This window comes from Grus americana, chromosome 3, assembly GCF_028858705.1.
Source record: "Grus americana isolate bGruAme1 chromosome 3, bGruAme1.mat, whole genome shotgun sequence".
Lineage (NCBI taxonomy): Eukaryota > Metazoa > Chordata > Aves > Gruiformes > Gruidae > Grus > Grus americana.
Window position 1 is genome coordinate 99,156,996 of NC_072854.1, and position 14,194 is coordinate 99,171,189.

Here is a 14,194-nt window from a genome sequence, read left to right on the forward strand (position 1 = left end):
ACTAATCTCTAATTCCTACCAGGTCAATACTCAGCTGTTTTATCTGCAATTCCCTAGAAAATTTGGTTTGTCCAATCAAGGTACTTTGAGTCATATGCTTAGAGGGCAAGTTTAAATAGCTAATCCTTAATAGACGAAATCCTTTCTACCTGCAACTCAACCAATGTTTGTAGAGGACCTGTAGAAAAATAACTATGTTTCTTCAGAGCTCCTGATGAAACAAGTCGTACGCCTCTGGGAGACAGGTCCTTATTTCAGTGCACTCCTCCTACAGCAAAGAACAGAAAATACATGGAAATAAAGACCCAGTAAATATGTTTGCACAAGAGGACGTCACAATGTTTACTGAGAATAACAAATTTTATGTTGAGTCTTTTGATTCTTAGCTTTTTGGGTCGGGGACAATACCTCCTCTCTGTGGTTGTAGCCATCAGCACAAGCAAGGTACTTGCTATCAAAATTGGCTTTGAGAGCACTAACGTAAGAAAGTATTTACTATTATTGAGAAGCCTGGAAAATACAGCCACAAAATAGTAAAATGCAATTACTGGGAGAGAAGGGGAGGAATTGCCTGCCTACAATCACTTATATTACACTTCAGAAACGATCGAATTTTTAATCCATTCTTGAACACCGGTTGAAAACAACAGTTGTCAGCTCAGAGACAGGCTTCGGCTTGCCCTGGTAGCTGATGAGCCCAGGTACCCGCGGATGCTGGGTGCACCCTGCCCTTACCCTGCTAGTGCAAAGCGCAGGCAAAGGCAGCGGTGTGCCCAACAATGAAAACGAAGACCAATGGCAAACCTGGGGAGGTACTAAAATTCAGGAGCCCGTGAGCTGCCTAAATTGGTCTAGGAACTCTTCCAGCTTTGGATCAGAGCAGAAATTAGGTTATAAAACACACAGCCTGTGTTTTCCAGCGTATACCTATGGGAGGCTAAGCACAGCCTTTGACCCTGGATTTAATATCCAAATGCCCTTTTCTACATTTCCCTGAATGCCACCAGAGATTTGTGTTCCCCTGTCAGTGCCACGCACCTCCTTACAGCACACACTTTTTCTGACAGCTTGTGATTTACGATCTGGGATGATTTCATTCCTACTGTGGAAAGTGAGAACGGGTCTTTTCTGGCTGAGTGTGTCCTCTGTGTGCGTCTCGCAAACCACGATTAGCTGTTTCAGCTCATATAAGGGACCTTCTGACAAATTTGTACTTTAGGTGACCTAGTCGTTCTTAGTGCACGCTACAAAATCTCTCCTGCCAAATAAATTCTGTATTTCAGTCTAACATTTACAGCATATTATGTGGGCTATTTTCAAAAAATTTAGGTCTGTTTTGTAAATTTATAGAATATTTTTATTTTATTTTAATACAATATTAATAATTGTTAAAAACAATTTTAATGTAAAGTTTCATTTTAAATGTGGAATAAATATGAGATTTAAATATTGGAAATTATTATTTCTGAACTCAAAGAGAGTTTAGAATTGTTGTGGTTTAACCTGGCAGGCAGCTAAAACAGCCACACAGCCATTCGCTCGCTCCCCCCTCCCCTGTGGGATGGGGGAGACAATCGAAAAGAGAAAAAAAAAAAAAAAAAAAGAAGGTAAAACTTGTGGGTTGAGATAAAGACAGTTTAATAGGACAGAAAAGGAAGATAAAGATGATGATGATGATAACAATAATAATAAAATAATAATATACAAAACCATTGATGCACAGCACAATTGCTCACCACCTGAAGCCGATACGCAGCTAGTTCCTGAGCTGTGCTGCCTCCCAGCCAACCCTGTTATATACTCAGGATGACATCATATGGTACGGAATATCCCTTTGGCCAGTTTGGGTCAGCTGTCCTAGCTATGTCCCCTCCCAGCTTCTTGGGTGCCCTCACCTTCTCATTGGCAGGGCAGTATGAGAAGCTGAAAAGTCCTTGACTGCTTGGCAACAACTAAAATATCAGTGTGTTATTGACATTACTCTCATTCTAAATCCAAAACCCAGCACTATACCAGCTGCTAGGAAGAAAATTAACTCTGTCCCAGCTGAAACCAGGACAAGAATGTTTCAAATAAATGCCTGCAGCTTACCAATACAGTACAAGCAATCACCTACGGTTGTATTTTAAATTTGGTCACTGGGATTATATCTGCCTGGAGTAAGCCCTAGCTATAATTCTCACATGATCAAGGCATACATGTCACTGCAGTTTAGTGAGCTGCCTACACTTGAATCTGATTGGAGCTTAAGTAGATCAGGAAGATGGTCAACCTGTGACATATTCTCAAATGCCAAATATGCAAAGGAGGAGGAGAAGCCCTCAGATTTTAATAATTTATTTTTAAATTGCTTGGCTAGCCAGTCCAAACCTAACAAGGAGTATGTTCTAATTAAAAAATCAAAAACTGCTTTCAGATCTATTATCTGGTAACTCAGACAAAATTACATGTTTATGTTTCTTTAGGACGGTTTAATGCTTTTAATCCTTGATTATATAACAGTGCTTTAATCCAAGATAAATTGCAAGAGAGCAACAAACCCAAGAACCTTCAGAGTTTTGATTTTCAGATCCAGTTTGGCCTAAAGGCACCCTATGCTCTTAGACTAGGTCAGCAGAGGTCTTTAGATCTCCATAGAAGTTATGCCTGATTTGATACTGTTTCAGGCTCGGTCCAGAAAAGATTTGGGCTTTTAACTTTTATGCTCTCTACAGTTATAAAGTTTGATTGGTCTTTGGTGTGCATGTCCAGAGTGATGTGCACACTTAACACAATGTCATTTTGTTCTTCAGTGGGGCAATTTTTATTCCTCATCTGTGTCTCTGGTGTCTACTAATTGTCTCTTTGGAGCCAAACAGTCCTTTTACTCTATTTACCCAGGCCACCAACAAAGCAGCTTTAGTCAGTAGATTGTTATTTTTCCATAGTGCCAATACCAAATACCCTGCCTTTTTTAGGCTCAAGAAAAATGAAAGCTTAAAAGCCAAAGACCATAGATACATAGCAGACATCAGAAATACAAGGTTTGGGTGGGGGGTGTCCCAGATTTGAGGCACTTCCCTCAAACTGGACCTGAAAGAGGACCTCAGAAATAAAGAAAAAGATTCCTTCCAATTCAGTTGGCTTCAGCTGAGACTGCAGAAAAATGACAAGAAAGTGTCACATACAGTAGTGTTTTTTGTAGTTGCTCCTATTCAGAATAAAATGGAAGCCATCACACCATTGCTTGGTAATAAGAGACCTCCAATCAATCATCATTATGATGACAAATGTAAGGCACTATTCACCTGTGCTGAACGTAAATTAGAGACTGCACTGTAATAAATCCTGGCTAAAATATTAAACTCAATGAAATTACATTCATTAATTCAAGAAATAAGTTATCCCCTGACACGTGAAAAGCTCCATACTGTTATGTGAGAGCAACTGAAACCTTTGGGGACGGTTAATGGAGAACAATAGAACTTTTTCACAGAAAGTTTGCCAAGTGTTTCAGAGAACGTTCTCTCAGGATACACTTGAAAATATGAATAAATACTTTTCTTTTCCTAATTTACTGAATGGTTTTAAATAAAAATAGATTCTATTTTGTGAAGTTCTATCTCCTCCTAAGCAGGGGAGGGGCATTTATTGCATTTTTGACCTTGCAACCACTTAATACATGTCACACTAGAGATGAAACTGGTAAGGAATTTCCCTTTCCACTTGACTTACTCTCCAGTTCCTCCCTTGCAACTCCAGGACATGTGTCAGCTGGGTGTATCAGCTTATCACTTCAGCAGTAAGCTTTCTGAGACTAAGTCCTCACTTGCAGAAAAGTGTCCACTCGGTAGCCAGCTGATGAGGTTACATGTGGGTGGTGTGTCCAGCTCTGACCTCTGCTCCTGCAACTTATCTATGTTTTATTTAAAAAGGCACGGGCGCAGCGCATGCGGCCAGGAGCCCATGGTTTCCTCCTCCTAAGTGAAAGCCACAGGGTTGCAGAGCCAGGTTCACACTTGTGTGTAAAACACAAGAAAAAGGGCGAGCGGTGTGTCCAGCCAATAAAAGTCAAGGCAAAGAGGCAACAATATTTACAATATTACAAAATTACAATATCAGTTGTAATATTTAGAAGACTATTATGAAAAACGATGTAAATACTTTGTTCTCTGTAAAAACACAAATCCTGCGAGAAAGGTGTAAACTGGGTATTAGGAAACAATTCTAATAATACAGGTGGAGAAACACAGGAGCAGATTACCAAAACAGTGTTTCTAAATTCCGACTCAGGGGTGGATAACTCAGACAAGGACAGGACTAAAGGAACTAAATGAACTGGAAATGCAGGTGGTCTCTGAATACCGGTGGCCTGTAAGCACCGGCACGCTTTCGCCATGGCACTCCTCGCCGTTGCATCGCTGGCTCTTGCCCCGGAGGCACACGCTCCTGTTTGCATTGGCACGTGAGGCACACGGCCGAGCACAGCGCAGAAAAGATGAGGGTGGCTGTAAGGATCACATGCTAATGCATCTTGCTTTTTCATAAACAGACATAATCGAGCAGTCAAATGCAGCATAGGCATTAAAAGCTCCAAGTTAAGGTCACGGCATTCAATTTGGCATTTCCTAACAGCTGCGTGCCCAACATTTACTGCAGGGAGAGGAGCCTCAAAGCAACATTGCACCGTCCCTCTCGAAGTTCCACCATAAAACCTTCCTTTCCCTGCGTTCCCACACATCTCCGGAGCCCGGGAAGGTCCGTTCACTGACAGCAGAGCTCCCAGGTGCCTCACCACAGAGGTCTGTCCTGCACTGCTCACGGAACAGGTCATTTACCAGCAACCGAGCGCCGTGTGTTCCTGTGGACTTTCATTTCCTATTTCGTAATACCTCTAGTTATCCGCACTGGAATGCGTGATGAATACATCTATACGAGCTTAGTGGAAAAAACATACTGGGCATTATCCATTTTGTACTTTTGAAAGGATCAGAAAGTTGGCCAAATCAAACCCAATTTGCACTGAAACTCTCCAAAGTCCTTCCCAATGAAAGCTATAATCCCTGCCAAATGTCAATGCTCAACTTGTAGTTGCAGAGCCATTCAAATATTAATTTTTAAATGTTTTCATAAAGGGCAAAAATATTAATTTTTTTCTTTTTGCATTTACAAGCATCTCATCAACATTTCTTGAACAATGAAAAAGGGCTGCCTTTCCCAAGCAACATTTGAGCCTCAGAAGAGAAAGATTCTGCATGAATGAAAAGAAGTAATTTTGACAGCTATCTTGGCTACCTGCATCCATACGATCAGCCTCCATTTTTGCAAGATTGCTGCAGTAAATTCATAATCTACGATGTTAATGTTGATTCCCTGCCAGAATGAGGACACACTGCCATATTGTACCCTGACCAGAGCATCTCCCCGGGTGGGGGAAGCAGCAGCACTGGTATCCCAAGTGCTCATCCCTCGACCACCCTCACACCTACTCAGCTCAGAAGGTCTTATAAATTAAAGTTATAAACTGCCAAATCATGTCAAAAATTTAGCACTAAATCATTCAGGAAATAAAGACAGACCAGGAAGCACATCATGACTCATGCTCATTTATGTATTTGTTTTTGCAGACTCCTTAAAGCCTACCAAGAGTTTGCTGCACATAGGAGTTTTTAGTAAACTGCAGACAAAAGATATGCACAAATCACAATATAATTCATCATTTTCACTGGTATGCTGACAAAACCTTTATTAAGCCAGCAAAATGGATCTTTCACTGCATCATTTCATTACAAGAAAACTACAAAGTATTTGGTATGTTCATGTTGTTTTTCTTGCAGCAAGGTACAAATTCCAAGTTACTAGTTTTCAGAAAGCTCAGACTTTAGATTAAAAGAAAAAAATACAGCTGACTCAACCTTACTTAGTAAATCTTTCTGACTATCTCAGAATAAATTTTCTTTAGTATTCTGGTTCAACTCTAGTTTTCACCTGTTGTTTGAAGGATCTTATATCATTAGCCCATGGGAGGAACAAGATTAACAGCAGATATTCTGGGGGAGGAAAGGGAAAATGATCATGATTCATTTTTGTACCTTTTTTTAAAATGGCTTGTTATTATTTGCTATTTTTATAGGCTTCATTAGAATGTACAACAAGGGAACTTCCAATAACTCGTGCTTGAAGGTTTAGTGGTTTTATGCCCAAAATCAAATCCAAAAGAAAGAGGAGGAGGGAGAGAGCTGTCCTAGCAGAGAACTTGGAGTCACCCCTTCCGACTGACCTGCTGCACGGCCAGGAGCGGTTGCTTCTCGGGGATGCCGATATCTCCAGGAGCCAAAGGCACACCACAAGCCTTGCCTCACCAGCCCACTCCTAAGATTGCAGTGCCATGATTTGGAGGGCAGGTCTTGAATCATAGAAAGCAGTCTGGAGAGGAGGAAAACACCATGCAAGAAAGTATAACCAATTCTAATCCCAACCCCTTCAGCTTTTCCTGATTTTTTCACACTATGAGTGCACAATATTTTAGTGTTCACACTCCATTATCATCTTGTGACTGAGTTTGAAATGTCCTTGATAAAAGCCCTTGTATCTGTATTTTAGTTGGTTTCCAGATTGACATGACATTTCCAACTCTCAATCCTAAAAGCCAGAGAAAAGTTATGTCCTATCTCAATTAAGACTATAGTCAGGAAAGTCCAAACCGGCTAGCTATTTAGCTATAGGATCATGGCCAATCTTAAAAATATATTTGTGTAGCTTGGGTTGGACAATGATTGTGGTGGGCATCAGTCTTATTTCATAGGAGATTCTCTCTAAATATGCCACCACGTTGTCATCACAGCCCACAGTCTCTAGAGGAACCGGCAACTTTGACATATCAAATCCTCTGATTATGGATGGACGATTCTCCTTACTTGAGCCTCCAACACCCTGTAATGCATATTTCCAGTGTATTAGAAATACCTCTAGTCTAGGAATTGCTGTGCTAACTAGTGCTCAGTGCAGAATTTTATAGTGCGTACTGTCAAGCATAATTATATCCAGCTGATCTGCACTGTCCTCTCCCAAAACCTCAGTAGATTCAACTGACTGTCGTCCTCTCTATTTCAAGTTAGTGCTCTTCTCTACCATTTTCCCAGCAGACCAAAAGCCAAGGGTGCACACTGCTCACAGAAAGCAAAAGCCAGTTCCAGGACTGAATTACCATCTTGTAATAAAGATTCCTGCTTTGGGGGTGAGGGAAATCTCTGCTGTTTACTGAGGCATCTGATAAAATTCAGTCCTGCATCAAGATTATTTTTGGCTACTGCAGAAAGTGTCTAAATAAATCCAGAATCAATTTTAATGCTAATTTATTTAAATTAATTGGCTAGGCATGCATATTAATTGTATTTTAATTTTTCTTTCAGATATTTTCGGTGAATGGTGAAAGCAGGAGGGAAAACATCTGTTCCAGGTGAATAATGTACACAAAAGCCCTCAACAGGAATATGATACAAAAGCTGGCTAAGCCACTAACATTTCTCTACAAGCGGTGTCTAATGCATCTCAATAGCCTAAGCCTAGAAACCACAAGAAAGCCTTTGTTTCTGAATAGTTATGCTAATCAAGGTTAAATATACATAATCGCATACGGAAGATAAACTGAGTACACAGAAAAGCAAATGGATCAAAGATGGGAAATTCTAATGAGGTACTTAACAAAATAAAGGCCAAGTTCTACTTTCAGCTCCACTGGTGCACTGGCTTCAGTGTTATCACTCCAGACTTACAGCAGCATAGCTAAGATCTGGATCTGGTCAGATCTAAGTATTGGTCGAGAATTAACTGATATCCCAGGAAAGGATGTGTGTTGTACATGTAATGTTTTACAGATCCTACCTTTTTTTTTCCCACCAGGTCTAGAATTATTTCAGTCCTGTCAAGAGCTTGCTGTAAATTGTGAGAGAATTAAATAGAGATTGAATGAATATTTTCCAGAAGCAAATATCATAGTAAGGAAAAAGGACATAAGTCTATTACTTGAAAAGCAGCTACTTTTGAAAAATGGACTAGCTAGTCAGGATGACAAGATATTTAACTGACTTATTAAATGAAAAAGTTCTGTTATCTAAATAAAGGTTCATTCAACACACTCTCAAGTGATATGTGGTCACCATCATGCTTTTAAAAACTAAGGATGCCCAACGATTTTGCGTGCTCTTGCACCCTGCAGGTAGGAGTGATTCTTTAGAAGGGCTGCTTTATACTTGCAGCGCTTTCCTAGAAGTGCAACCTTGATAAAAGGAGGGAACGTGCACAGTAAACACGTAAAGACTTATCAGCAAGCAAAGCGCTGTCTTTAGACAGGTACCCTTCTATACCAATTTGATTTTTTCCATAAAGTTTTACTTTTTATTCCAGCTTCCACTGCTTCTATTAGGTCAGATCTTAAGCCGGCACAATAGATAGAGGAATATATGTGGAGTTAATTACAGATGCTGGAGAACAGCCAAGAAGATATACTACTATGAAACATTTACTCACATTCTGGAGGTCATATGAACAACAGTAATGGGATTCCCAGCTTCAAGACTGCATGGAAATTAAAGTGGGGAACTTCCCATAGGAATATAAAACTTTAAACTAAAAATGGAAAGTCAGACAATAGGGAAGGAAGCTTTAGGACTTATTAATGCAAGGAACTGTGCCGTAATGAAGTGCGCAGGTACCCTTTTTACTGATATATAAAGAGTAGATGCTAAGATCCAGCCTGTGAGTATGCAGTTTTAAAATATAAGGAAAACCATGCTGCCAGCAGGTGAGCCCCCTCTCTCCAGTTTCCTGGCTTCGAGAGAAACACTCGCGTAGTCAACAGCAAACATCAGGCGGAGTTGTTCTGATCCTCTTTTCTGACATCCTTCGTATTGATTTGATACTTAAAACTGCCCAGCAAGATCCAGAAGATCCTGGTTTGGATCCCTGGAATGGAATCCCTGCCGGTTAAATCCCCCGTTTCGGTACAGTCAAGCTGCCGGCAGCAGAGGTGCTCGGCCATGCTTCCCAAAGGCTCCAGCAGGACAGACTGATGGATGCACCGACATGAGGAGGGATAAGATTCCCAGGTACAGTAGTCCCAAAAAGGGAAAAGATGATAAATTCTGTGGCCTGGAGTGCCTCTGTGTCTGTTTGGGTCATTTTGAAGCAAATCTCCTGGTTGATCCCACTCGCTGTGTTTTGGTTTGTATCCCAAGAATATCTCAGAGCACACAATTAATTCCTTATGCATTAAATTCAACAGGACAATGCGCTCCAGGAGTGCACATACTGTGCTAATGTGCAGCAAGTCCACAGGATCAGACTAGAGTTATTCAAAACTAAATTCCCCCAAGGCATATGCTGCAGACATCAGACTCACCAGCACTAACTGTTTTACCTTACAGATCATCTCCTACCGTAGAGCATTCTTTTTTAATGTCAGCGTAACCTTAGAGGAGTAATTAGCTCATCCAAACCAATCTGAAAAGGAATCAAGTGAGACCTGAAAAGATTTATTCTGCCTTGTGTTGTCTATTCATAGACATCGTATCTTCCTAATTCACCTTCTTTTTACTGTTTTTCCACCTGCAACATCTCGCCCCTCTCAAATATACCTCTGTCATACCTCTCAATATTTGTCATTGCCACAGAGCGCCCCACGATCGCTATTAGAAGAGGTTGGTCTGTCAGTCTCGGCAGGTGTACAAACTTAATCTCAGGAAAGATTTTTCTACCACGTGTCCTCATAAAGATGCTGTCAAAGGCACGGGCACTCTGCAGAATTCACTACCAAGGCTTCTAAGGATGAGATCACCTATCTACAGATTCACACAACTTTTTATTCCTAGAAGCTGTTTTGCCAACATGCAGTCAGCGTGTATCCAATACAGATTAGTCAAAGGCTTGTCAGCAGTCTTTGAAAATGCTTGGGTTTGTCGAGATGACCACAATTCAAGTTTCTCACTGCAACTAAGAGAGAAATTGTATATAAAATAGAGAAGTCACATCCACAGCACAGACCAACATCTGATTCCATAATTCTGCATGGAAGTGTTAGAAAAATATTTAAGTAGCACAAAACATTAAGTTGCTATCAAAGTTCCCATTTGAAGAGTAAGCTGGGATGCACATCACCTCATTCAAGTAGAGACACTCTGTTGAACACTTTCTGATCCTTCAAAGCAAAGAAGGTATCATGAAGTGATGCACCCACTTACGCGCCAGGCAGAATGTGCCTTCCTCTGCTCAGCAAAATGCTGATGGGCGGAATGATGGTTTACATGTTCCATTTTCCAGGCGTGTTTGCTTATCACTGTTTTCCAGGAAATTTATATTCCTGCTGAGGGCATAAGTGACATGCTGTTCATTTTGCTTATGCTTTAGCTTCTATACAATAATTAAAAAAAAAAAAAAAAGATAAGGACATCTTTTATTTCACTGTTGTCACTTCTTGGGGTCCTATCAATAAGCTCTGCATATTAGTGTTCTCTTTGTTAGTGTTTTCCCTCAAGCCTCTTTCAAGAATCAGCAACTTTTGGAAAGATCCTCGCATTCATCTCTTCGTTATATTTTTGTTTGTTTTTTAAAATAAGTTTCTAGTCCCGGTAGCTGTAAAGGCAAGCTTTATAGTGCAATCCAAGAGCATCATTTCATTTTGTGAGCCAGAAAAAAAAAACCAAAAAAACCCCAAACAACAAAACAAGCCAAAATATTCAATATGAAAATAAATTCTCCTCATTGTAATTTAATTGGGAAGGGGAGGCAGGGAGAGAAGGGACTAATTCTTAAGCTGTGAATTCTTGTGGTTGACAACTCTTTCATCCAACCCACAAGGTGACACAGCCCCGTTACAGTATTTGCAAACACTTTATGCAAAGTGAGACCTGCCCATTGTACGTGCAAACCACAGAGCTCTCTGTAACGGCACAAAACTCAGAAGCCGACCAGGTATCTTTTCAACAGCCCCAGAAACCTGACTGGAGGCATATGGAAACCTCGTCCCTTTTCAGATACCGCAGACTGCAGAATAGCGACGGATTTCTCATCTTCTCAACTACTGCATGAATTCTGGATGAGCTAAATTCTCCTGTGTGAAAACTAACAACAGCTGGCAAGTGTAGTGGCTTCTTAGGAGGTTCGCAGCTCCACGTACAAAATCTCAAAGTGACATAAAAGCACGGATGTGCTTTGGTTCAAATAATTAAGTATGCAGTATCTTTTCAAGTGCGTTACAGCACAGTAACACCACTGACTTCAACAAAGTTGCTGCTGCTTTCGTATATGAAAGATCTCAATCTGGCCTCTAACCTTAAAATGTCTGAATCTTTCTTCTGTCGTTCGGCCAACGGTACTTTAAATCCGTCTTGCTGACATCCCGTAGCCACAGCGTACGTCCATGCCATATCGTGCTTTCCAATCAGACTTATGTATGTGTGGGATGCAACTGTATCCTTAATGCAGGCCTCCAAGAGAAATGCACAGGCCATTAAAAGCATTCCTTCCAATTTCAAACAGGATTCTGCCAAAATACTTAAATATAGCCGGTCAGCAGACTGCAGAGTGGTTACTGTGATGAAGTGAGACACCAGCTTAAGCTCTGTCTGCACCACAAATTTAACCAAGCTGGTAGCTGGTTAGAGGTGCAGCCTGTTGATCTGGGCTCATCGCTCAGTATAATACACCCTAAGTCGTATTTGCTCCCATCAACAGAGTAGCCGAACGCGTTTGTGGCTCTAGGAAGGCATGTGAGTGGGTGTGTGCTATTCACAGATGTGATGCTATAGACCTTCAGGAATGCAACGGAAGAAATTGCTGAGGGTTGTTTATCCTCTAATTTAAGGCCAGGCTTTTAAAGGTGAAAAAATGAAAGACTGGCTCCCAGCCAGTCAGTTGCACCGCTTTGCAAACTGAGACCAGGTGAGTTTGTCTTCAAACAGTTGGATCATTTGCTTTCTGATTCATATCCCCGGATACTACCCCCTCTTTCTTCTCGCAATGCTGACGCAAAAAAAAAAAAAAAAATAAAAATCACTAAAACAACATTGCATTAATAAGAGCCAAACGATAATTAAAACTTTCCATCACATTGCACTAACATTATCAAGCCGTGGGTGGATTCACTGACACAGTAGTGGAAGTACGAAATCAGCATTGGTTCCATTCTTTAGAGATGCAGTGCTGCTGGCACCCATACAGAAACGCCTACGAGTCTTGAGAGAATATGATAGTTGACCTAAAATGTTTGTATACACTAGGTTATTCAAACAGTTTTCAAGATATTTCTGAGAGTGAGCCTTATTTCAGTTTGATCTCTGGCTCTGTGCTCGAGAAACATCTTGCATTTAACTGAGAATTTGCTGGGAATCTAGATTATATCCCAGCGCTGAATGCTTGGCCAAGGAGATCTAGGGTCTCTGCCAGCAGAAATATACGCTGGAAGACAGGCTGCCTCACTGTGTTTTACCAGTACTCCACCACATATTGGACTGATTTGAAACCACCGATTGCAGTTGTATTCCACCACAAAGAACAGTTAAATCGGGCACATTTCACCACGAACCACCTCAGAAGGATTTGAATTTATATGGAAATTTTTATAATGTAATCTTCACAGGGAGGGAAGCAATAGCTCACAGAATGATTAAAGAGAAAAAGAGCCTTTACACAAGTGTGTACATAGCCATTTACTCTCATTTGGCTTTATCGTTCTTTGCATGCATACCTCCAGATAGAAACGCAGAAGTTTCGAGCTTTCTCCCCCCTTAGAAAAGAAGAAATATGCCCCTTTTTGCCATTAAAAAAAGAACGACCAAAGATCTGCTATGGAATTGAAATTTAAGTTAATTGTTTGCAAGTATTTGAAGAGGAGCAAACAACAGAGGCAATCCAAAATATTAGACCTGCTCTTACAGCACAACACAAGCCCTGGCCTAAAATTCAGGGGGAAAGAAAACAACTCAGTAGACTGAATATTGGAAGAAAACTGCTGAACAAATGATACGCCCCAGAAAATGGCACCAGTCACTTGGGGCGATAAGAACTGGTCCAGGCAGAGCAGAAGAAAAGGTATTTCAGGAGGGAGCCTTTGATGTTAGGGACAGGACGGAAACCACAAAGGTCGTAGACTAGCTGTAAAAACTCAGCGTTCATCAACAACAAACATACGGCCGCACACCCACTTTATATGAAACACATTTGCTCTATTTTGGCAAAGTCTGGCATTTAGAGGTGCCTGAAGCCCACTCCTCCCTCCCAAGCGAAGGCCCTAAGCGCCGGGCTGGGCCAGGCTCTCTCCCCTTTGCTTCCGTCCTCCCCCACCGGCACGGCTTCAGCGGGAGGTGGAAGCCCTGCAGCTCCTCCAGCCCGGTGCGGCGGGCGCCCTGCGGCTCACTCCTGACAAACAGCAAATCTGGACGCGCACCTCCACGTGCCAAGGAGCAAACTGAGCCCAGGGTCCTCCCCAAGATATCTGGCTAAGATACCTAACATCTAAATTAGTTCACAAAAAAACAGTGCTCTTCTCCTCCCCTGCCAGCCCTGTTTTCAAGGATGAACAGTGAGTTCCGCTCAGCTTTCTCAGAAAACGCCCTCGCCTGCCGCCCCACTGGGAGGACCCCAGTCTCTGGCTCCCAAGGGGAGAGGTGCCTCCAGCAGCCTCAGACATGTTTTTAAGCTCTGTCGAACACAAGAAATTTCCCCACGTGCCTCAGCTTAACCAACAACCCTCTCTTCTCTGCTCAGCAGCAGAGATGCTTCGTTTGCCCACCTCACATCCCAGCTCTGATCACGTAGTGGCTGCAGTCTCCAGTCCTAAACTCTGTGAGTTAGAGGATGAGCCTTTGACTGAATCCAGCCTTCAGTGTTCATGGTCACAGAGGAAGTCATATCATCAGGCTTCAAACAGCAAAGCAGTAATCCCAGGGCTGGGTTTCTGTCCTGAGCAATAGGTCACCCTTCCTCTGAAGCTGCCCAGAAATAACATTGATGTAAGACCAACAGTTAACAGCCATTTTCCAAGTCACATATTTTTCTTAACAGCATCCAGGAGCTGAGTTTTTCTAACACTATCTATTTCTTCCCAATGAGCAGCACATATACAGATTCTGTCCCATCCATGAACACAAGGGGTTTGAAGGTACGCAGAGAGCACATGTGGCATTTGTGCTACTCTGCTCAGGGCTGATCGCTGATACTA